Consider the following 24,152-nt stretch of genomic DNA (forward strand, 5'->3'; position numbering starts at 1 on the left):
CCAGTATGAATGTTTGTGAACCATGTAGGTGTGGTACCTGCAGAGGCCAGAAGAAGGAATATAGGATCCCCTTGATCTGGAGTTAACACATAGTTGTTAGCAGCCAGGTTGGTGCTGCGAACCAAATCTGGGTCCTCTGGAAAAGCAACCAGCACTTTTAACTACTGAACCATGCCTCCAGCCCCAAATAGATATAGATATTTCATTGACCCTGTTACATTGTATGATGTGTCAATAAACAATAAAATATATGTTAAAATACAAGAAACAAATGAGCAAAAACGCCATGTAAAGCTGTGAAGGAAATTAAAGTGTAAATAAAGTGTGTGTGACAGCAACAACATAGTAGTGAAGAAAACAGGAAAAAAAAAGACAGTGACGTTCAGTTAAATTTTTGTTAAAGGTGAGAAAATTAAAAGTCCTGAGAACCAACGGCTTCTATTACAGAGGTTTTTCGGGAGGCTTGAAGTTGACCTCACAGAAAAATATAAGAATACTATGGACTACACGCTTTCACTTTCTTCCTGTACTTATGGGTGAAGTCAATTAAGTTTAGCAACATGATCCGGAAGCCGAGGAGCTACTGAAATTCTTATTCTATGGCTCAGTCAACACAGTCATTTTCCAACCATCAGGACAGGCAATTTGCTCTCTCAATAGTGAGTATTCTCTTTTGACTGTTTATAAGGAAATTCTTCCTATCCAGAGAAGAAACTGTGACTATGAAGATGCTCAGTGACTCACACACTGTCACATCTTGCATTGTTCTTCAATTTCATTTTAACTGGAACAAAACAAAAATAACAAGAGTTGCATATATTAACGGAGCAACATTTGATGTATGTGCATAGTGCTGAATATTTAAACAAATCACACCTGTTTATCTCCTTAATTACCTGTTAGTTCTTTGTGGATTAGTTTCTGAAAATTTTTTTAAGCTTTTTTGGACTAGAGAGTATATATCAACATCTGTGGTCAAAATAGTATGTACTAGTATGGTAGAAGTTATTGATCCTATCTGTAACTCAATTACACTGATCAAACTTTTTCCATTCCACTTCCCATACTCCACTGCCTCTCACAATCACTCCTCTACTCTCAGCTTCTATGAGATATTTTTTAGATTCTGCATATTAGTGAGAACATATAATGCATGTGTTTAAGTGCCTGGAACATTTCATTCAACAAGATGATCTACACTTCCACACATAGTGTTGCAAATAGCAAGGTTTTATTCTGGTTTATGGCTGCATAGTATTCGACTGTATTTGTGTACCATATTTTCTTTATCTCTTCATATACTGATAGATACTTGGATGTTTCAATTTCTTGGAAATTGGATATAATGCTGCAGTGAACATGGAAGTGCATCTAATTGTGCTAACTGGGGATTCTGTTGTAAGTCATGCTTTAAATTATGTGAAAAACTTCCATATTGTTTTCTGTGATGCCTTTGTAAATTTTACACTTCCACCAACATTGTTCAAATGCTTCATTCACTCCATACTGTTGATAACCCTTGTTATATTTGGTCTTTTTTTAAAAACCTCATTATTGCTCAGTACTTGGTGACATGTTTTTTTCTGGTATAAATTGTTATTTCTCCATTGATTAGTGCTGCTGAGAATATTTTATTCACCTGTTGGTTCTTGGTTACTTCTATTGTTTATTTCAGAAATGTCTGTTTACATCTTTTGTTCACTTTTAATATATTTTTTCTATTGAGATTTTGTAGGGTCTCATGTATTTTGGAGATTAGCATAATGTCAGATATATACATTGTATCTCATTCTATAGATTGTTGCTGCACTCTTTCCTTTAAAATGCAAACATTTTTTAGGTTTATATATTTTCCTATTGTTTCTTGTGCTTCTGATAGCTTGAAAAACACATTGCCCATTCCAGTGTCCTGAAGCATTTTCCACATTTGTTTTTATAGTTTCATAATTTCAGAAAGCAAATTTAAGCCTTCAAAGAATTTTGAGTTAATATTGTGGTTGGTGAGAAGCAAGCATCTACATTTATTACTCTGTATGCAGATATTCAATTTCCAAACCCCATTTATGGAAAAGGCTATCCTCTATATAATGTAATCTTAGTACTCTTCTTACTAACACAGATGGCTGTAGATATGCACATTTACTTGTAGGCACTCCATTCACCACATGCACACTGACTTCTAGGCTCTACACTCTCCTTTTTTTCCTATGTGTGGTTTAATGTCAGTACCTTGTTAGTGTATTAAGTACACCTTGATAGTAGTCTTTGAAGACTGTGTGTGTGTATGTGTGTGTGTGTGTGTGTGTGTGTGTGTGTGTGTGTGTGTGCATGCATGAGTGAGTGTGTGTGGTGTGTGTGTGTGTGTGTGTGTGTGTGTGTGTGTGTGTGTGGAGGTGTTTCCCCTGGGTCATTGCAGGAAGGCCTAAATAACTGTGGTTGAAGAAGTTCAGGATACAACTCAAACTAGTAGCCAAACTTGCCAGTGTCATCTATGTTGTATTGGTTTTGCAGGTATGAAAGGTACAAGATTTAGGGAGCTGTGAGGTCTTGAAACGCAGGCTAGATAAATGTGTGGAAGGGGTGGAGTCCCTGCATGGAAAGCCTGAGATGTCACATCATTAATCTGTGACAGTGAAACCTTATTTTCAAAGGAGACTCCAGGATATTAGAGACACTAGGACCTTGAGGCAGCTGCTGAGGAAAGCTTCAGGTATAACATGGTGGAGATGGTCCAACAGAGCTTGTAGACCACTAGGCTGGTAGGCATGGCTAGCAAACCTTTGGAAGCCAAATGATTCCATCATGAGTCTCATATGCTAGACATGGAGCTGGAGGATTTGGTTTTGGCCAAATGTGTTTCAATATTGCTTGGTATAATTTCTTGTTATGTCTCACTTGACCCTTTTCTATACTGGAAGTATTTGCCATTATATATTGGAAGTAGGTAAGTGGGTTCTGACTTTTATAGGCAGTCACAGTGTTGTGGAATAATCCCTTTGTACACTGTATAAATATAAGTCACAGTAATTGGTTTAATATAGAAGCTGGCTTGGCAAGAGCTGGACAAGATAAGGTTACATGGAAGATCTAAACTGAGAATGCTGGGAAGAAGGGTAGAGTCAGGAGACTCAAGCAGATGCAGAGAGAAGCAAGATGGGCATGCCTCAGTAAGAAAAGCTATAAAGCCATATGACAAAGCATAGATACGAAATATGGGTTAATTTAGATGTAAGAGTTAGCTAGTAACAGGCCTGAGCTATTGGTTGAAATTTTTATAATTAATATTAAGCCTCTATGTGGTTACTTGGGAGCAATTCATAGGACAATACTTCTGCCTACAAATGGTGCCCAAACATTCAGCACCTACATCCACATAAGATCTGAGAGAGCTTGGGAAAAGATTCTAAACACACAGAAACAGAGCCAAATGTGGCTTCCTAGTCCTAGGTCTCTCATGCTGCCTTCAGTACAGAAACATTACTCACAGCCACTGCCTGTGGGCTTGAGCTGCCAGCATAGTATGGCCAGAGGTAGCCCTGGAAGCACACCATTATCTAAGCCACATGGCATGTTTAAGTTTTGCTCATTCAGACTAAAAAGATTGCAGATACACAGTAAAGACAGATTCAGATGGAAATAAAAATCTCTAAATGGGTTTCAATGTGTTTTAAAATATCCATTGGCTTGGGAGAGAAAAGAGAAGATATAGACAGTTATAAAAATAAGTATATAGTTTTAAAATAATAAAATACTTAAAAAGAGAGTAAAGTAATATAGAAGAAATAAGCGATGTAAATATGGAAAACACAGAGTCTGGATCCTATATGTTATTGTGTTGTCTTTAAAATTTTTGGTTGCTAAGAGGCACTGGATTATGAAAGCTGGTAGATTAAACTACCCTATATATTTTTAAAAATCTTGACTTAAAAGTGTAAGAGGTTATGCTTTTATTTCCATGGGAAATGAGAAGCTGTGGATTCATTCTGCATTAAAGAAAATCAGGTTTGATTAGGGAAGATCCCCTGAAATCCTCGATTCAAACATTAAAAAAGTAAACCCAGAAGAACTACAAGGCTATTTTACTGCCCAAACATAAAACAAACAAACGAACAAAACATCTTTAACTGACTTATGTACACCACATATTCCTTACTTGTAATGTATGTTACCTTTAAAAGTTCATGTACTTTTAGAACAAGGGGACCAAATACCAATGAAAATGGATGGCCCAAATGATCTAGTATTTCAAAATGCCTTCTGTTGCAGTCTCCTCTATATCCAAAACATCTTCAAGGCTTCAGGCTGAGATGGTCCAGCCTCATAGACTACTCCAGCCATACTACATAGATTCATTATTATCTCAATTTTCTCAAGGTTTCCCCAAAGATACCAGTACCCTCAGACAGTAGGAAGTAGTCTAAAGAATGACAACTACTTTCCCCAAATGTAAGTTATGGATGTTTGTTGTAATTTAAGGGGGTTGGCTATAAGTTGTTACTGGTAATGGTTAGAAAAAAAGCTAACAAAGGAGATTAGATTCAGAGACCTTGCTCTGAAAAGAAAAAGAGGGAAAAATATAAATTTGATGAGATAAAAGGGTAATTATGGAATCTACTTTAATCCCCCCCAAAAAACCTATTGATTTCAAAATATTTTACACTGGTATGGGTTTTAGTTTGTTGATACAAATTTTAAGTTAATTTTGTTACATTGTATGTAAGTTTCTACTCTTATTTAGAGTATTGTATTTATACAGCTCATTTAAAATAGTAATGTATAATTAAGAAATACAGATTGTTTATCATCTATAGTGGTCAAACTTATAATCATGTTAGATATGTTTTCAAGGTTAAACAGATACATTCAGATAGATAAATGGTCTTCAAACACTTCAAAGACCTACAAAATACGGCATTTTAAAATGTTTCAGTAACATAAGGCTTTTCTTGACAGTGAGACACATCTGCTTCTGGCAGCATCAATTTACTTCAGAAAAGATAATGGGCATGAATGAAACTCTGTATGAAGTTTGCTTTCTTTATGGCAAAAACTATCCATTTAGACAAAGTAACTTTTGCCTTGTCTCAGTTGCTGACAGTGTACTGTCCAAAGTGGACCAGCAGGACACAAAAGAAAGAGACTGCCAAACTTTGCCAAGACAAGGTAGGACAGTCCTTCAAAATTCCCTGCTTTTTAGAAAAATCTGTCAGATCTACTAGGCCTGTAGGCCACAGAGAGATGCCACAACTTTACAGAAGAACTTTGGTAACTGTCCAGGCAGCCAGATGTCCCTATCATTAGATAACATTTCACCCTTCTGGGTTCTTTGATGGAGTTAAAGATTAGATAGTCATAGTTGAAAATTTCCTTAGTTAAATTAAAAAATAAATTAAGTGTAAAACTTTAGACTCACAAGAAAAAGATAAATAATAGAGTGTTTTCTCTAATTTTGTCAAAAACAAATGGACTGGTTTTTGTAAGTGTAATTCTTACTTGATAACTGTTTTTGTTAAATATAGCTTCACTATGTTAAAGTTAAAACCTTCCTTTTTAAATAGACAAAAAGGAGGAAATGCTGTGGAATAATTCCTTTGTATACTGTGTGAATATATGTCACTGTGATTTGGTTTAATAAAGAAGCTGAATGGCCAATAGCTGAACAGGATAAGTTTGGGCAGAAGAGCCAAACTGAGAATACTGGGAAGAAGAAGGATGGAGTCCTCAGTTGCAAGCAGATGCAGAGAGAAGGAAAATGAGCATGCCATACTAAGAGAAGGTACCAAGCCATGTGGCAAAGCATAGATAATAAATATGGCTTAATTTAAATGTAAGAGTTAGCTAGTAACAAGCCTGAGCTATTGGTTGAACATTTATAATTAATATTAAGACTCTGTGTAGTTACTTGGGAGTGGTTTTCAGGACAAAACCTTCTGCCTATATTACAGTTACCAAATAGCTTTGAGTTCAGAAGAGACTTTGAACTGTGGAAGAGTATTGGGAATGTTAAAGAGAATGGAGACTTTTAAAGATGAACTGAATACATTTTTTTTTTTATTTTGAGGCAACCATGAGCTCTGAGGACAAGTGACATAAGATTGTAATTTGAAAACAGAATGTTTGTGTGTCAGCTCAACAAGAGATGGAACTGTGATGATTAATCTTGTCAGTTTGATGGGGATTAGAATCACCTAGTAAAAAACAATTGTATGTATGTTTATAAGTGAATTTGTTGAAGTTGGATGACCCATCCTAAATGTGTGCAGTTATACTATGAGCTGGGATCCTGGACTGAATAAAAGGAAAAAGTAGGTCCAGCCTTGTCACTCATCTGCCTCTGTTTCCTGACAGCAGATACAATGTAACAAGCTGCTGCAAGAACCTGTTGGCATAACTTCTCCACCAGGATGGATAGTACCCTCAAACAGTGAGGCGAAATAAGTCCCTTAGTCTTTCGGTTATTTGGTCAGGTATTTTATTACAGCAACAACTATTATAGTTTAATGGCTAAACATGAACTAACATTGCTGTTTATGAAAAGTGTGGGTTTGAAAAAATTAGAAAGACTTATAAAGAGTGGCAGGCTGATGGGCTATTTCGGGTGGGAAAACTGTCAGAGTATAACCATTTGCTATGGTTTTGAGACATGCATAAGGGGAAGAATATAGTCTAGGTAAACCTAACTGCTGTGATAGGTTGTGGTCAAAAGGGCTTGATTAGGTGGCAGTGGGGGAGGTGGAAGAATTCTGATTGACTCCTGCCATGATGACCTTGGTGAAGGTCATACAGGTGGTATTTAGTGGAATAGCACAAACTGCTGCCAATTAAGAAATCCAATTAAGTTTCCTGAAAATGGAATAAATTTTAATTTGCAGAGCTATTCTATATTCCTGCTGGGCCCTAAGGGTCAAAGAAACACAGCTGACCACATAAGGCCAGCAATGAGTGTCTGGTTAAAAAGAAATCTCTCAAGGTCTGGACTGGCTAAAGCTTTCGTATCAGATTCACAGAAAAGGCCCAGTGAATTGGACAAATAGGAACTATGAAGTATAGGAATGTATAATTAAAAGAGGAAGGGGTACCTATTCCAACCATAGGTAAAGAGATAGCATTTGTCTCATCTGGAAGACAATGGTAACTGATAAAAACAGCCTAAAAGTAATCTACAGTGACTCCTTTCTTGCCTTTGTAAAATAAACTTCATTATAATCTCTCCATGGTCTGGAGAAGGCGATGATGAATGATAGAAAGTCAGATGACTGTGATTTTTCATTGGGCATCAATCAAGATGACATACATGTACGGTGTGCATGAACATGTGTGTGAATGTGTGTGTGTGTGTGTGTGTGTGTGTGTGTGTGTGTGTGTGTGTAGTTTTAATGGAAATGTACACCAACTTTGGGGAAAAAAAGTGTTTACAGAGAATTCCTCATAGTAACAAAGAAGTCTTGCTGCCCTGGAGGATTTCTTAGGAATCACTTTGACACATATCCTCAAAAAGTACAAGTATCTAAGAAAGGCATCTGAGCACCAAATGTTAAGCAACTATGTGGAAACAGAAATATTGACTGGCCTGATTTGATCAATACTCTCTGGATTCATATATTGAAATAACAAACTGTATCATATTTATGCAATACAAAATCAGTGTGAAAGTTCTACTTAATAGCAAAAAGGAAGTGAGTCTTTCCCACCTTCTCCTGAAATTACTCAACAAGAGATCCAGCCCGAAGCAAAATTGTCCAATTTAAATTGTCAAATTCTTCAGACTGTCACTCTCATGTTAAATTATAAGAATTTTCCATTTTTACAAACAAATGTGAAGCAAAACAAACATGACTGTATTAAAAATATTCCTCTTTATCAACGTGAGAAACAATTAAAAGGTAACTCTAGTTTAGCTTCTGTTCTACATTATGCTATTTATTTTTTAGGTAACGTGACTTAGGGCAAAGGGGAGACCATTTTCAATAACTCCCTGGAGCTGTGTTTTACGTGGAGTCAGGGCTTCAGGTCATCCATTAATTGGCAAGAGGCTGGAGGCTCCTGGTTCATTTATAAGGCTGTTTAGTCCTCGAACACCTTCCTGTTTATCTGTACAAACCATGCTAGGCTTACATTAGCTTGGCTTGCAAACTTTTGGGTTTTGGGTGATTTGAAGGGGATATAGATTCGGTAGAAACTGTACTTCATATTTTAAATTTGTAGTTATCTTCCAGACTGTAGATATAACAGAATATGTAACATTCACATAACACTGGGCTGTAGCAATGAACCCAGGCATGTAAAGACCACAGTAAACAACACATATTCTACAAGACACGTGCTTTTGAGCTATTACAATCAGTAGTGTGACAAACTCTGTGCATTACCAACATATATTTTTCAATTAATAATGATCTTATTGCGTCGTCATCACATTATAACTCAAAGACTGTATGCATTCTGCAGAAATCTGTCAACCTATCAAAGTGAAACCTGCTACAAAGAACCTTTCAGTTTCAGTTATCTTCTATATTGTAGGGCAAACTATCTATTCTCTGTTTCCACAGAAGTTGGTCCCCTCTTTTCTTTAATATTCTGCTTATCATTTTATAGTTTTTCTCAGGATTATCTTCTACTATCTGAGTTTATCTCTCTCCCCTTCTCTTCTCCAGCATTCATCAGAGTTCCTGGGCAGCAAAAATGTTCCCTAAGTAAGAACAGATTTGCATGAACAATAAATATAAATGATGGCTAAAGTACAAGGGGGAGAGGAATAGTTACACATCATTGCTCCATGCCCAAACTGTTTGCCTTATTAGTATGTGAACAACTTAGTCAGGGTTTAGTAATCTGTAACTGAGTTTAGTAATTCATTGGTCAGCCTGTAAGATCTAGTTAACAAACCCACAGATTGAAAGTTCCATGCATTGTGCATGCAAAGAGAAACTAAGAACGGAAATGTGTAAATTATGACTACATGAGGATTTTTTGAAAAGTCAACTCAGAGAATGTGTGTAACCTTCCCAAATTATACCTCCACGGCTTTGTATAATCACAAGATTTTTTTTTCCAGAAAAACTTCATAGTTTATTTTTTCTCTAGGATTCTCTGCCTCATAGCAGCGACATATGCATCTGGCCTTTCACTATAGAATCAATAGTGTAAACTACATACCCTTGGTCTAGAAAATAAGAAGATTTCCAATTGTGATTCTAGACATATTAATTGCTTTTTGAAACTTTGCCTGTGGATGATTATTATCTAAGTAATGTATTCTCTAGTTTGCCTAGAGAAGTAGTGTCCCTTTTTAAACATTTTTTTAAAAATCATATGTATGATTTTTTAAATGAACCTTTAATGGTTCTTCCATTAAAGTTAGTATAAAAATATTTTGTCTAGGCAATATCCATATTTTTCCTCATTTGTCCTGACATAAACACATATACAAACATACACATGCACAGAGTGAATTCCTGGGCCTCTAGAAAATGGCATACAATTTGAACAAAAGGGGTGAGAAACTGCAAACCTCTGTCATTTCACGTGAAGGAAAATAAAGAAAATTGCCTGAAAACCAGAAATGTTACAGGGAAAATGGTCAGCAATTGAATGAGGATTACTATTTCATGAGGCATTTTCCTTATTATTTTTACCATTAAGTAGAATATGCAGCGTTGTGTTTGTGTATGAACTGACATCTCAGCTTGGCTGTTTGGTCCAAATTTAAGCTTAGCAATCAACACTGTCATCAGGAGATCCTAGACAGTGTGGAGCAGGACTGTGCATCACCAACTGTGTGACTCCAGAGGGGTGCTGAAGCTGGCTATGAAAGGCCTATTATACTTCTCCACCAACTAAAATGTTAGAGTAATTATCCCCTTCTTGTTTGACATCACTCATGCCACAGGCATATGAAGCTTAAAGAAATACATGCAAAGCACAGACAGCTCTCCTACTGTGGGAAAAAAACAGGGAGTCTTTATTTTGTCTGTTTCAGTTCCCCGGGTTTAGCGCCTTCTCATTTTGTTCTGTGCGCCGCTCACTGTTTACTGGTCAGGCACAGTCACATTTACCTCCTGTGTCATTTTCTGATATTCAGATTCCCTCTGCTGCTTCCTCTAATGACAAGTCCAGTCTTCTGTTGGGACACAATTATACTCAGGTTGCTAATTTCTTAATTTCCTTGCCCCTACCCTCTTTCTTTATTGCAAAGTATCACTTGAGACTAAATGAGATCTTTTGTTGTTGTTTTTAAGCCTTCAACTGTCCTGCTGCTCAATTTCCAGCTGAAGTTATAATCCTCTGTTTGGGATACCACGGCTGATTACTGCAGAAATGACTGTAATACTCATTATACACCATTTGTTGGAAGAGTGGAAAGAAGCCTGTGATTAAGGAGAAATTGGCTTGGATTTCGCTTCAAATGTCTACTCCATCACTGTAAGGATTTAATCAAAATTTTGCTGCTGGTGTTCTTAAAGTTTGCATCTTTCTTACTTGCTTGGTCAGTACAAATATAGTAGGCCAGATTAACTCCTTTGAAACTGCCCAAATCTGCAACTTGCCCACAAATAGACACTTCTTCCTACTGCAGAGTCAAGGCTCACCAATGCTCCTTAATGCTGGATAGAGTCAAGTAACTTACTCTAACCAATACACATATGTGAGCCTTGCATGTTTTACCATTCCCTAATATGTCTTTGATGCCTTCTTTTTTTTTTTTTTAACTAAGGACTTTTTAAATTTGTTTTACATACCAATCAGAGATTCCCCCTCTCCTCCCTCCTCTCAGCCCCTGCCTTCCCCCTCCAACTAACCCCCTCCCATTTCCTCCTCCAACAAGGTAGGCTCTCCCATGGGGAGTCTGCAAAGCCTGGTACATTCAGTAGCGGCAGGTCCAAGTCCCTCTCCCCGCATCAAGGCTGTGCAAGGTGTCCCACCATAGGTAGTGGTCTCCAAAAACACAGCTCATGCACCAGGGATGGGTCCTGAGCCTACTGCTAGGGAGTCCCTTAGACAGATCAAGCTATACAACTGTCTTGCTTATGCAGAGGGCCTAGTTCAGTCCCATAGAGGCTCCACAGCTGTTGATGCCTTCTTAAAGGGAGCTTATTTCAAGGCTGGAGAGGTGGCTCAGTTGTTAAGAACACATCTTGCTGTTGCCTAGGACTAGGGTTTGGTTCTCATCCCCACAATGTGGTTTATAACCATCTGTAATGCCAATGTAATTCCAGTGGATCTAGTGCCTTGTCTGTCTTCTGAAAGTATCCAAAACACTCACAGATATAAATAAATATATGTATTTCTCTCCTTTTTAAAGAAAAGCTTTTCCTAAGATGCTGGCACAAGGAAGAAGAGAGATAGGGAACAGCATGTATACTTCAACACTTACACATCCATTGTAGCCAATTCCTTGCCCTCCAACAACCAAGTAGAGAAACTATGATTATACATCAAAACTTGACTAATACAAGTTCCTATTTCTGACTCGATGAGAAAAATATTATTAACTTCAGTTACATCATCAATTAACAAGTAAAAGCATTGATAAATTTTTGTTACGTGTAGAAAAATGCAGTCTCCAAGTCAGAAAATATTTGGCCACGGCTTTGGAAAATTTTGATAGAGGGGCATGAGACTGATCTAATTTGTTATTTTAATCTCATTTATTGAGAGCTTATTCTGTAAGTTACACTGTACTACAGTGTAGAACAAAGATAATCCTGAAGCAGCCCTAACCTCAACCAACAAAGGGTCAAGGAGAAGCAGGTGGACCAGAGAAGAAAGCATAGCTGTACAAAACCATATGTATTACCTATAGTTGAATTATATGCCCACTGGGTATTTAAATCTACAAATGTTATCAGGGTGCCTGGTCAGAATACAGACTGAGGGGACAGTGAGATGGTTCAGTAGGTAAGGACGCTTGCCACAGAAACTGCCTAACAAACTTAGTTTGATTCTGGAATTCCTAAGATGAAAGAGAACTGACTTCTCCAAGTTGCCATCTGATGTCCATTCCCACGCATGGCAGGTGTCACATGCTCAAACACATAAGAACATGACAAAAAGCAGGAAAATACAGGAATAAATGAAAGTTTTCTCTTATAAATGTCACATGTAAAGTTTTCAACTGCTGAGCTTACTGTTATATATGTGGTGGTTATAGCTAAAAAAAATTTGCATTTCCTCCTTGATGAATGGACATATTTCATATTTGAACAACAAATTTATGTAATCCTATCGAAATTGTGTGTACTTCTTTGTAGCCATACTTCTGCCACTTATAATTAGATTGTCTAGAGCTTTCCATACTCATCACATTTCAAATTATCACTAAGAATCCATAAAATAGCAACTGAATCCTATCAAGGGTATCTGGTTAGCCATCAAATGTATCTAATTTCCATCCAAATGCATATCCAGAACTCCCTAGAATCAGCTCCATGTCAAAGTCTAACCCAAAGGATAAATGCAAGCTCCAGAAAACATCAAGGGACCTAGAGTGCACTTCTTCCTAGAACTGGGTATGGGGTCAGGGGTGTGGGACATTTTCTTCCAGTGGATAGATGTCTTAGTGACGAAATACCACAAGCAAAAGCAACTTGGGGAGCAATCGGGTTCATTTCAACTAATACCTATCAAGTCACTCCATCACAGAGAGAAGTCAGGGTAGGAACTAAAGCAGAGGTCATGTGGAGTAGGAAGTCCTGCCTTGCTCCCCATGGATTATTCAGCCTGTTACCTTATACAACTTAGGACCACCAGCACAGAGGTAGCACTTCCAACAGTGGGCTGAGTATCAATCATATCACATCATATGATCATATGATATGACCATATCAATAATCAATTAAGAAAATGCCATACAGATTTGCCCACAGGCAGATCTGATGGAGACAGTTTCTCAACTGAAAGTTCCTGTTCCCAGCTGACTTGAGTTTGGCTCAGCTTGACAGAAATTGTCCAGCACAATAGGGACAGCCCAGTGGTTTGGGGAAAAGTCAAGATATTGGAAAGAGGCTATTTTATATATACATAAAACCTAAGGTACTTTTGCCTTCAAACTGGATATTTTGCTGATTATAAAATTTATACCTAAAACTACCCCCACATACATGCAAATAAGATAGACATCTTTATAAAAATGGATAAATGGATATCAACAATGATTGGCAGAAAATGGAATATAAATTGCTGTCCTTTGAAAATGCTTGGCTTTATTATCCTAACTATTAAAATAAAATTAGACTAGTATTTTAAAATGTTTCCCTTGTCTGCTTAATCAAATTTTTATAGACAAAAGCTCAAAACAGACTTTCTTATTTTCTATATTTTATAGTTTTAAAGGATATTCAATGGGCCCTGGCATCACCTCTCAAAAATTTTAAATTTTCATAATGCCCAGCCTGTGTCTTCTACTTATATCTGTCTATATCAAAGAAGTATTTTACACATGCCCAGAGACATGTACAAGGCTGTACTTTTTCTCCCTCTCATTAGTATGAAAAAATTGACCCAGCTCCATCTCATCAATATGAGAATGATTCATAACAATATTTTCCTATGTGTTTTAGTATGTACCTGTAATTCCAACATCCTTAAGTGTAAGACAGGAGGATTTTGAATTCAAGGTCAATCCTGGCACACAGCAAGACATTTTTAAAAGACAAAGAAAAGAAACAAATGAATCTGTTTCATAAATACTATGCTACAAGTGAGACCCTCATGAAACCACAAAAACAAAACAAATGTATCCCATAGAGCAGCATGAGAGTAGGGGAAACTCAGGCACAGCAGAGAGCCCTTCCTAAGTAAAGAGACAGTAAAAGTCTTGAGAGAGTCAAGGTGGCTAACAAGATCTGGAGGGACAATGTGTCAGAGGAAAAAGAGTCATGCACACAACTCCAGTGACCTGCTGAGAGTTCTAGTAAGTACTAGTGGTTACTGATCCATGAGTGTATATGAGCCAGCTATCGGGGCTGAGCAGAGAAACACCTGCAATGGGACTACAAGGAATACTCCTTCCAAGATGCACAGACACTGTCCATAGCAAACAGCAGGGGCTCATTATGCTAGTCTCTAATAATCGGCACCAGATAGAGTACTGTTCTTGCATCCCTGTGAATATTAGCACCTAAACTGTTAAGGATTAAAATACCAAGAAATGTGCATGTGTACTACAACACCTCTCATAATATGCATCAGAACAAACAAACAGTCCAACTTAGCAAGGTAGAGGGCACAAAGTCTTTCACCCGAGCAAAACTCATTAGGAAAAGTAAAACAAGCAATCAACATAACAAGAAGCTTTAAAATGTGCTCCTCAAATAGGAATTGAATTATTTTAACTGATTTGGATATTAGACTTTGCTTAGAAAAATATTAGCTCCATTATTACTTTTTGCTCCACATTATGTTCAAGAGTTAAGTGGAGACATAGAAGTACGAAGAATGAACGATTTAAAATCTTGGAGGTGCGACTGCATCAAGCAATAGCAACAACACAATGTGACGGCATTTAATGATAGTGGGCATTACCAAGAAGTTCAGAGCTTGAAGTCATAGCAAAAAAGAAATCATGAAACAAGAGTAAAAATGTGTACGAACTCTCAGTCTAGTGCAAGTGGTCAAATGTGTGAGAAAAGAGATGAGAGAGAAAAATACATTTGAAACAAAATGACTCCAAAGTTTCCAAATTTGTTGAAAACTGTCTATGTTCAGCTTTAAGAAGCAAGATGAACCCTTGGGCTATAAGAGAGACATATCATAATTATAATTACACATCATAATCAAATTGATCAAAAACAGTAAGGAAAATAAACTTAAAAGATACTCTTACCTACAAAGAAACAAAGAAAGGAATGTTATCAGGTTTCTGGCAAAATGTATCCCAAATCACAGGGTAGGAGGTGATGTTCTAAGACACTGCCCAAAGATAAGCAAACAAATAAATAACTGCATAGAATTTACAGTCACTGAAAATACCTGTCAGGAGCAAAAGGAACTGAAGACACCTTCAGAACTAGCATAATGTGAGAAGTTCATATAAAATGGGAATATATATCTTAAAGCAACAACTAAGATAACTCTACAGGTTTAGCTAATAGAGAAACAAAGAATGCATTTTTAAATGGGATTCAAAAAAAAGTCTAGTGGCAGGGATGAGAAAAATATATCAAAGGAAAGACTAAGTAGAACACATAAAAAGTGAATAGATTGATGACATCTTTAGATCCTAGCATCCCAATGATCACATTAACATGTGTCTAATATATCCCCTGGGGAAGGAAGGTAATGTACGGTAGAATTAAGCCCAATAAATAGACTAACCATGTGCTGCAGAGAGCAAAGATGTTCAATGATTATGATTCATATACGAAAGCCGCAAACCTAGTAGTAAATTACAGTAAAACTATATAATGCTAAAAATAATTTAACACACACAACCTAAAATGGCCTTTCAATAGCAAATTTCACTACAGAGCAAATAATGCTGTGGGATGTTCTGTATGGCAAATGTGTTGCTCTGATTGGTTAGTAAATAAAACACTGATTGGCCATTGGCTAGGCAGGAAGTATGGGCAGGACAAGGAGGAGAATAAAGCTGGGAAGTGGAAGGCTGAGTCAGAGAGACACTGCCAGCCACCATGATGACAAACAGCATGTGAAGATGCCGGTAAGCCACGAGCCATGTGGCAAGGTATAGATTAATGGCAATGGATTAATTTAAGCTGTAAAAACAGTTATCAAGAAGCCTGCCATGGCCATACAGTTTGTAACCAATATAAGTCTCTGTGTTTACTTGGTCGGGTCTGAGTGGCTGTGGGACTGGCAGGTGAGAGAGACTTGTCCTGACTGTGGGCCAGGCAGAAAAACTCAAGCTACAAAATAATGATGATAATGATGATGATCATGATGATGATAAAAAACATTTTAATAAAAGGAAAGTGTCAATTTGTCCAGACATCATTAAAAATTTTTATATTGCTAAAAAGTGGAACTTGAAAACACATGAAACAAATAACAGAACATCAAGAAAAAATTCACCAACTAAAATTTACAGTCCAAGGTGTTAATATAGTTTTCTACAGCCTTAGCTAACATCACTGATTAGGTACACAAAATACATAAGGAAAAAGTAATAACAAATTTTGCAAGTTTACTTGGAAAATTATGAAGTGAAAGAGTCCCCCAACTAAGTTTTATAGCAATCATCATTTTTATTTTTATGTCAATGCTACAGAAAGCTTATCAGTGCAGTACTGGTCACAGGTTAGCAATTTCTAAATTAAATTTTAGAAAATCAAATAAAAAATCTTGTTATATCATGGGCACATAAGATTTATAGAGGGAATAAAAGTTTGCTTTAATGTTATACATTGACGTTACTCTGATTATTAACAGTCTAAAGAGAATGAACCCACAAGCATCTTAAAATATGCCAAAATATTTGACAAAATACAGTAACCATTCTTCATAATAATGCAAAGCAAAAGGTGATCTCAATTTGAGAAATATATGTAAGAAAACTCTCAGTTAATACGATGGCAGTAAAATACCAAGTGCTTTTGTCTAAGGTGAGGAAGCCAAAAAGGATGCTAGACATCAACACTGCTGCTCAGTTCTTCCCACACTGGTCTCTAGACTCAACACCATGTCAGGCAATGTATCATCCATCAGGCTATTCTTACAGAAATACCCAAACTCATTCCACAATTTTTATAGAAGGGAAAGGGGTCCATTATAACGCAAATCAACTGTATAAATGGTGGGAAATGAAGTTACCTATCTCCAGTTTTAAGATTTTTGCATCCACAATTGCAAGACTTATTCCAAAGCCAAAGATCTAAGACAAGATGCAGTTAACATAAAATAGTCTTTAGAAATATATCCATATGCATGGATAATCACTTGTTAGTAAAAGTCCAAGATAATTTAGTAATGAAAGAATTAAATGATTCAATAAATCACAGTCCTTTTTACAACCTACAGGCCAAATATCAGCTTTTGAGGGAAGCTACAGTCTGTAAATAAAAACTTACTGCAAAAGTATCATAGGCATAAACACAAAATTTAAAGTAGGAAATCATACCAAAACACATACGGAAAAAAAATTTGTGTCCTCAGGCATATAATATTTGAATATGATAGCAAACATGTGATTTATAAACTTATATATAAATAAATTATAATTCAAAAACAAACAAACAAAAATCTCTTCAAAGACACTGTTAGAGGAATGAAAAAACAAATTTAGTTCTGAGAAAAATACGTTTGTAAACTGTATGTTTGATAAATGAATACGAAGAATTTTTAAAACTCAGTAAGAAAAAACAAATAGCCAACACATCACTGATACAAATAGATCTTAACCCTCCTTACTCCTACTGCAACAGACAAGAGAGCTGACCCTCCCCCTTATCATCTGTAAAACTCAAGAAAGCAGGTCCTACTCCTTGACTGGGAACCACAAGAGAGCTGACCTTGATGGTGCAGGTGTGGGAGAGCCAACCCTGTGGGCATGAAAGCAGGAGAACTGGCCTTACCCCTCTCTCATTGCTGCAAGGGGTGACCTAGCCAGGGCAATGCTGGAGAACTCACCCTGGTGGTGACAGGTATAGCTGGCAGACTGACCAACTCTGCAACCACACAGGCCCAGAACCAAGGTTATTAGTTGACCCACCTCAATATCCACCCCATCTATGATCTGTTGGAGCATGTGAAGGGGCCAGTCCTGCAGACCCAAAGCTGCAGGATCTTCATGACACAGGGCAACAACAAAATATCCAAAGGAAGTAGCAGTGGGGGTCACGCATCAATAGTGTAGCAAAAACCAGATGCCTTGAACCAGACCAATGACTCTTCACAATGAACACTTGCAAGTAAAGATATATGGATCAAAGAGAATACTGTGGGACTCACTGTGTCACATTATAGCTTCCATGATGAGACTGATATTTCTTTTTGTTTTCCTTTTGTTCTCTTCAATTTCATTTTCTTTTATTTGGAGGGGGCGTTGCAAGGGCAGAGGGCGAATATGAAGGGGTGGAGAAATGAATGGGATTGAGATGCATAATGTGAAAGACAAAGAATAAATAAAAAGAAAGATAAAAATAGATCTTAAGAATAACAGTCAAGATAAATGAAAGACTTGTATGCACATATGAATATTGTCAATAAAACTGCTAGGGAAATACAAATTTTAACTTTATGGTGAAGTTAATACACACATATTAGGATGGCTAAACAAGCAAGGATGTCCTGCCAAAGTTGGTGAAGATAGGCCAGGACCACTTGATAAGTCTTTGCACCCTGAAGGCCTCTCTGCCAATGCAGCAATCCAAATTAAACCAAATCAGCCGAATTGGAAAAGCCCAGGTTTAGTGGGTAAAGCGTTCTCAGGTGACTCAGCTTTCCTGAGTTTCCTAGTCCCTCAGAGAGGAGACAGGGATGAGAGACCAGAAGAACTACATGTCTGTTTTCTGGGATTCAGCTCATATACTCTGTGAGAATGGTCTTGAGCCTCTCTGGTGGAGGACCTGGTGGGGGGGGGGGTTGAAGGGGTGGGTTTGGGGAAAGAGATGAGGGAGGGGAGTTGAGGTAGGAATATTCCAGAATCTTTGGGTATAGGGATGCCAGGGTGCCAGGGGCTGAGGTGGAGCTCCCACCCAAATGCCACCCTAGACCATATTCATTTAATACAAAAGAAAACAATAAAGAAAAATTGAGGAATTCAAGACACGAAACATAGGAAATAACATGCCCCTAGATATCATTCTAGAATCAGGTTCAAGTCATCCTTTTCTTTCTAAGGAGAGTCATCATACTCTGGTTGGCTCTATATTCCATGATTTAATCCATCTACCATCAATAATGATTATTTATGTTGTATCCATGTCTTTGCTGTAATAAATACTCCAAAATAGACATCTTTACAGACGTGGCTTTTAGATGCCTGTTTGTTCATTGGTTTTTAAAGCACTAACTGGCCTCATCTGTTCTTCCACAGTGACTAGCTGTGGTCAAACAGCACAGTGTGCCCACAGTGCATGATCACAATACTTTTCCATACTTTGAGAATACTCAGGGTTCATGAAAAGATAGATGCTAAGTCCTTCTTGGGCTCTATCTGCAATGCAAGTGTTCGTCTTTTTCAAGACTGTACTGTAGTAAATTTCATGTAAGCTTTACAATGGTTTGCTAGGAGAATATTGCTCAGATCCCATTGCATTAACAGGTACTTTTGGACTGAGAATGATATCAGAAAACAATGCCAGAACAAGCCTCTGCATGTACAGCTGGCACTCTTGGTGTTGTTGCTTATGCTGGACTTGTACTCTTAAAAACAAGTTGCTCAATACCTTCTGTTATTTTGTTTCTTGCCAAGCACTTAAGAAGGTATATTTGGGTCTCTTTTTCAAAGGCAATTGGATCTAGGGGAGAGGTGTTTAAATAATTCCCATGGTTATTTAGTTAGTAAGGAATGGAGCTGAAGATTCAAATATTTCTGTTTCTGACAGAAAGGCCACGCTCCAAGACACTTCTTTATTGCTGCATTTAACCTAAATTATCTTCTGGATTTTTTTTATATCCAAAAATAAGGAGCAGATTATGCAAAGAATTGAATATTTACACAATGGAACATTAGGCAAACAGTTGAAACACATATTCATAACTCATTAGTTCAAATAAAACTCAGCAGTAATGCATAGATCTAAATTTTGCTCACAAATGAAAATACTGGAGGGGCTGACACAAACATATATAACTTCAAATACTTTTTCTCTTCTAGGCATTGGTAAGACTCGTAGCTACACATTTATTTTTTTCTTATCAAACTTCTTAAAGCTTCCTTTCAACTCTCTTTGAAACAAGTAATTTGAAGGTCATGGTTTCACATACTTTCTGTTGAGGTCTATGGGACCCCCAGTGAGTGGGAGTTTTGAGTGACTACAGGAACCAGTCCCTATCAATCTGCCTTAAGCATCTGTAGGAGCTGGGAACAAATCTCTATTCTACTAAGATACCAAATTTTGAGAATTTGGAACTGTAGCATAATCCCTTATTCTAGCTGATCTTGACTAATGCTTCCTTCAGGTGTTTGCAAATTCACAAAGATGTGTGTCTCACATGCACACACACACACACACACACACACACACACACACAGACACATAACAAACACTTCAGGAGAAAAGGGAAAGAAAGATGGGGAAAAGGAGGGTATAGAGATGGGAGGAGAGAGGAAGGGAAGAGAAGAGAGATGGGGGAAAGGGAAAGAAAGGGAGAAGAGAGGCAGGTCGATCACTGGAAAATATACCAAAATAACATTTTCTTTTAAAATATTGATATAGTATCTTTTTGCATTCACATTTTCCACACTAAAATCCCTGTTTCTTTTATAACTAAAAATTTAAAATTGTCTATACACCTTTGGCATCTTATTAACTAAGATGGGCTCAATGTTTCAGAGAGTTAAAAACTAGTATTATCTGAAGAGAACCTGCTTCCTGAATGTTCACTGTCAGCCTCTCCCTGAAATGCTGACTTATACAAGGACAAAGCAAGCCCAGCTAATGACGTTACTGAGTTCAACCTATAAAACCTCTTCCCTTTTTGTAAGCAGTGAAAAGGCGACCAGTGTGGAGAAGAGCAGACACATGATTCCAATGGCTTCCGTGACCACTTTCCTGACTGTAGTCAATATAGGATTCTCTGTCACTCTCTCTCCTTCTGTGTCTCTGTTTGTCTGTCTGTCTCTGTCTCGCTATATGTTTCTGTCTCTGTCTCTCTGTCTCTCTCTTTTTCTCTCCCTCCCTTTCTCCCTTCCTCTCTCCATCCCTCTCAAAAGTTTTAATAAAGCCATCAGGTGTTTCCTTTGGTGTCCCAGCAACCTACTCCCCTACTCTACTACAGTTGGCTGTAAACTTCAGTAGCTTCTTGTGACAAATTAATTTTGTTAACCCCTGTGCTATTCTTTGGTCTCCTTGAAACATTTCAATATTTGTTTGATATGTGTTAAAATTTTTAAATGTGACTGTATTGTTTTACCAGGTCCAAAACCATATAAAGATTTAAAAAAATAATAAAAGGAACCTGTCTTTAGTTTTTAGTATTTTCACAAAGGCCTAAATCAGCTTTGCCCTCTAATGTACTCACATCCTACTTCACAAATACGGAAAACTCACTTATCATTTTCAAATAGTATTTTATGAAGAAAGTATCAAAATAATAGGTGTTGATGACTTAAGCGTAACAAGTGAGAGGAATTGATTATTGTTAAGGAGAATATTGAATCAATACTGCATCAAACGATGGCTTCCGAAAGACTCTAAGAATCATGTGTTGATTATTGATATCTTTGAGTCAACAAGCCTAACAGTTGTATTTCATAAAAGTAACTGTAAATAATTTCTCTTAAAATTAGTATAAAGTGGCTGGTGCCCAGGGATGGGACCTAGGGGCAGGCCAATAGCTGAGGAGCCCCCAACTGGATCAGGCCCTCTGGATAAGTGAGACAGTTGATTAGCCTGAACTGTTTGGGAGGCCCCCAGGTAGTGGGACCAGGACCTGTCCTTGGTACATGAGCTGGCTGTTTGGAACCTGGGGCCTATGTGGGGACACTTTGCTCAGCCTGGGTGAAGGGAGGAGGGGACTGGACCTGCCTCGACTGAAACTACCAGGCTGAGCTGAATCCCCAGAGGAGTCTGCTGTGGGATGTTCTGTATGGCAAATGTGTTGCTAATTAGTCAATAAATAAAACACTGATTGGCCATTGGCTAGGCAGGAAGTGTAGGCGGGACAAGGAGGAGAATAAAGCTGGGAAGTGGAAGGCTGAGTCAGAGAGACACTGCCAGCCGCTACCATGACAAGCCGCATGTGAAGATGCCGGTAAGCCACGAGCCATGTGGCAAGGTATAGATTTATAGAAATGAATTAATTTAAGCTGTAAGAACAGTTAGCAAGAAGCCTGCCACGGCCATACAGTTTGTAAGCAATATAAGTCTCTGTGTTTACTTGGTCGGGTCTGAGCGGCTGTGGGACTGGCGGGTGAGAGAGATTTGTCCTGACTGTGGGCCAGGCAGGAAAACTCTAGCTACAGGAGTCTTTGCCCTGGAGGAGATGGGAATGGGGGGTGGGCTGGGGAGAGGGTGGGAGGAGGGGGCGGGAGGAGGGAGGACAGGGGAATCTGTGGCTGATATGTAAAATTAAATTAAATTATAAAGTAAAAAAATCAGTATAAAATGATGCTTCCACTGCTTTTGCATTTGTGAGTGATCATGCGCCCATTTGATTTTGATCGTGTATCATCTGCGTATCTTGCAAGTGGCAAGACGAGGCTAGTGAGATGGCTCAGTGGGTAAAGGTGTTCGCCGTTGAACTTGACAATATGAGGTTAATTCCCCAGAACCCAAACGATGGAAGGAGAAAATCAGCGTGAACAATTTGCCTTCTGACCTCCACATCTGGGACATGGCACACGCGTGTTCATTCACATATATGTCAAGTCAGTCTGCCAACTGGACTCTCTTTCTTGTGAGCAGTAACTCCAAAAAAAAGCTCAATGTATGTAATCCTATAATCAACCAACCAAAATCCTACGTGAGAAGACTGATCTTTGAACAACTAGTGGCTTATAAGAGAATGGTGAATAAAAGCATTTTTATTTCATTTTATTTAAGTTTATTTCAAAAACTTGAGCTGTTTCAGAAGCCATAGACTCCTGCTTTACCTATATGGCTCTGACCACCAGAACACATACACATACAAAAAGCTGTTCAGAAAAAAATTGGTGTTGAAAAATATCTGCAAATGTTACTTTTGATTCGTAATAAGGGTATTAGGCATTCTTTAAGAAAACATGTAGTGACAATGTGCTGCCTTTAAAAGGGAACTTCCTGAAGTCATGAGTCAGGAAAAAAATGCTTTCAGGGTTGAAAAGGTTTTATTAAATCTTAACTATGAGGTTTCTAGGCTGAGCAAATATTACTTGTTTCAAAGTGGGCATGTGTCTTCCCCCTCTTACTTCAGTTTCACAAAATTGAAAGTCAACATGGAATGTGTAGCATTCTTATATCCTCTGCTCCCAGGATCCCACAGATATTTCAGTTGCAATTTCACCCCTATTTCTTTGTAAAACTCTTGATTAGCTGTAGTCTACACTTATTCCATGCTTAATCTCTGTCCCCCCACAGGTATCCACGCATATCCACTGAGCCCCTAATATGGAACGCTGGAAAGGACAAGACAGAAACAAAATGTCCTGCAAGACACAGTTTGCAAACTCTTCCTTGTTTGCTGCAACTGTCTGTTTTTAAATAATGCACAAATCAACTTCACTGCCACAGAAATAATCAACACAGGATCAAAACCTGGAGTTCCTAGTAGTGCACAAATCAAAAGCTGTAGGAATCCAACAGCTGGAGCCTGCCTCATTATTTCCCCATCCTTTGATGTGCCTTTCAGCTGAGTATCTTAGAGAATTACTTGCAGATACGTCTATCTACAAATTCTACATTGCTTCCATATTATAGTTTCCAACAGAGATAAATACTGTAACTGAGTTCTCATTTTCAAAATAGAACCCCCTCTCTTTTTTTTTCATCTTCTATTATGCACACAATCTCGTAAATGGCAGAGCAAAAAATCAGCTGCATCTAATAAGAGAATCAAGTTTGCTATTGACTCTGAGATGTTAGTTTCCATTAGATCATCCATCATAGCTTTATTATGTGATCAACTGCCTAATTAATTTTGTACTGGGGTATTTAGACAGAACACTGAATGTTTCAGTGGGGTTTTGCTATAATCCTGCACCTGCGGCCTCAGAGATTTAGATATCCTCCTATCACAAGTTTGTACCGTGCCTATAATCACTTCTGCTTCACTAGGATTCCAGCAATCCAGTCCAACAGAATTCAGCAATATTAATTTCAGAAATGCCAGAGCATTTGCATCTGTGGTTATGTTTCTTTGGACTTTAATCAGATCAAAGTCACTGCAAGATATTAAGAGCGCTAGATACAATATTTTGTTCAGACAGTTTTAGTGGGTAAATCAGACACTGTTTTGATTTTCTGTGCTTATCTGTTAATATGGACAGATGCAATCATGCTACTGTATAATGACTCTTGATTGCCAGAAGTATTTGATTTTGCAACCATTCC

At 37.7% G+C, this 24,152-nt stretch overlaps 1 long non-coding RNA gene across 1 annotated transcript in view; it reads left to right on the forward strand.

The window, feature by feature from the left end:
* The window catches only part of LOC131915948 (uncharacterized), a 39,714-nt gene extending 16,312 nt beyond the window's left edge, over positions 1 to 23,402 (forward strand). The window contains exons 2-3 of the long non-coding RNA XR_009380475.1: positions 10,239 to 10,422; positions 23,181 to 23,402. This is a non-coding gene — a long non-coding RNA (uncharacterized LOC131915948). The remainder of the gene's footprint in view (positions 1 to 10,238; positions 10,423 to 23,180) is intronic.
* The last annotated feature ends 750 nt before the right edge of the window (positions 23,403 to 24,152 follow it).

The sequence above is a fragment of the Peromyscus eremicus genome, chromosome 8a (assembly GCF_949786415.1).
Source record: "Peromyscus eremicus chromosome 8a, PerEre_H2_v1, whole genome shotgun sequence".
Lineage (NCBI taxonomy): Eukaryota > Metazoa > Chordata > Mammalia > Rodentia > Cricetidae > Peromyscus > Peromyscus eremicus.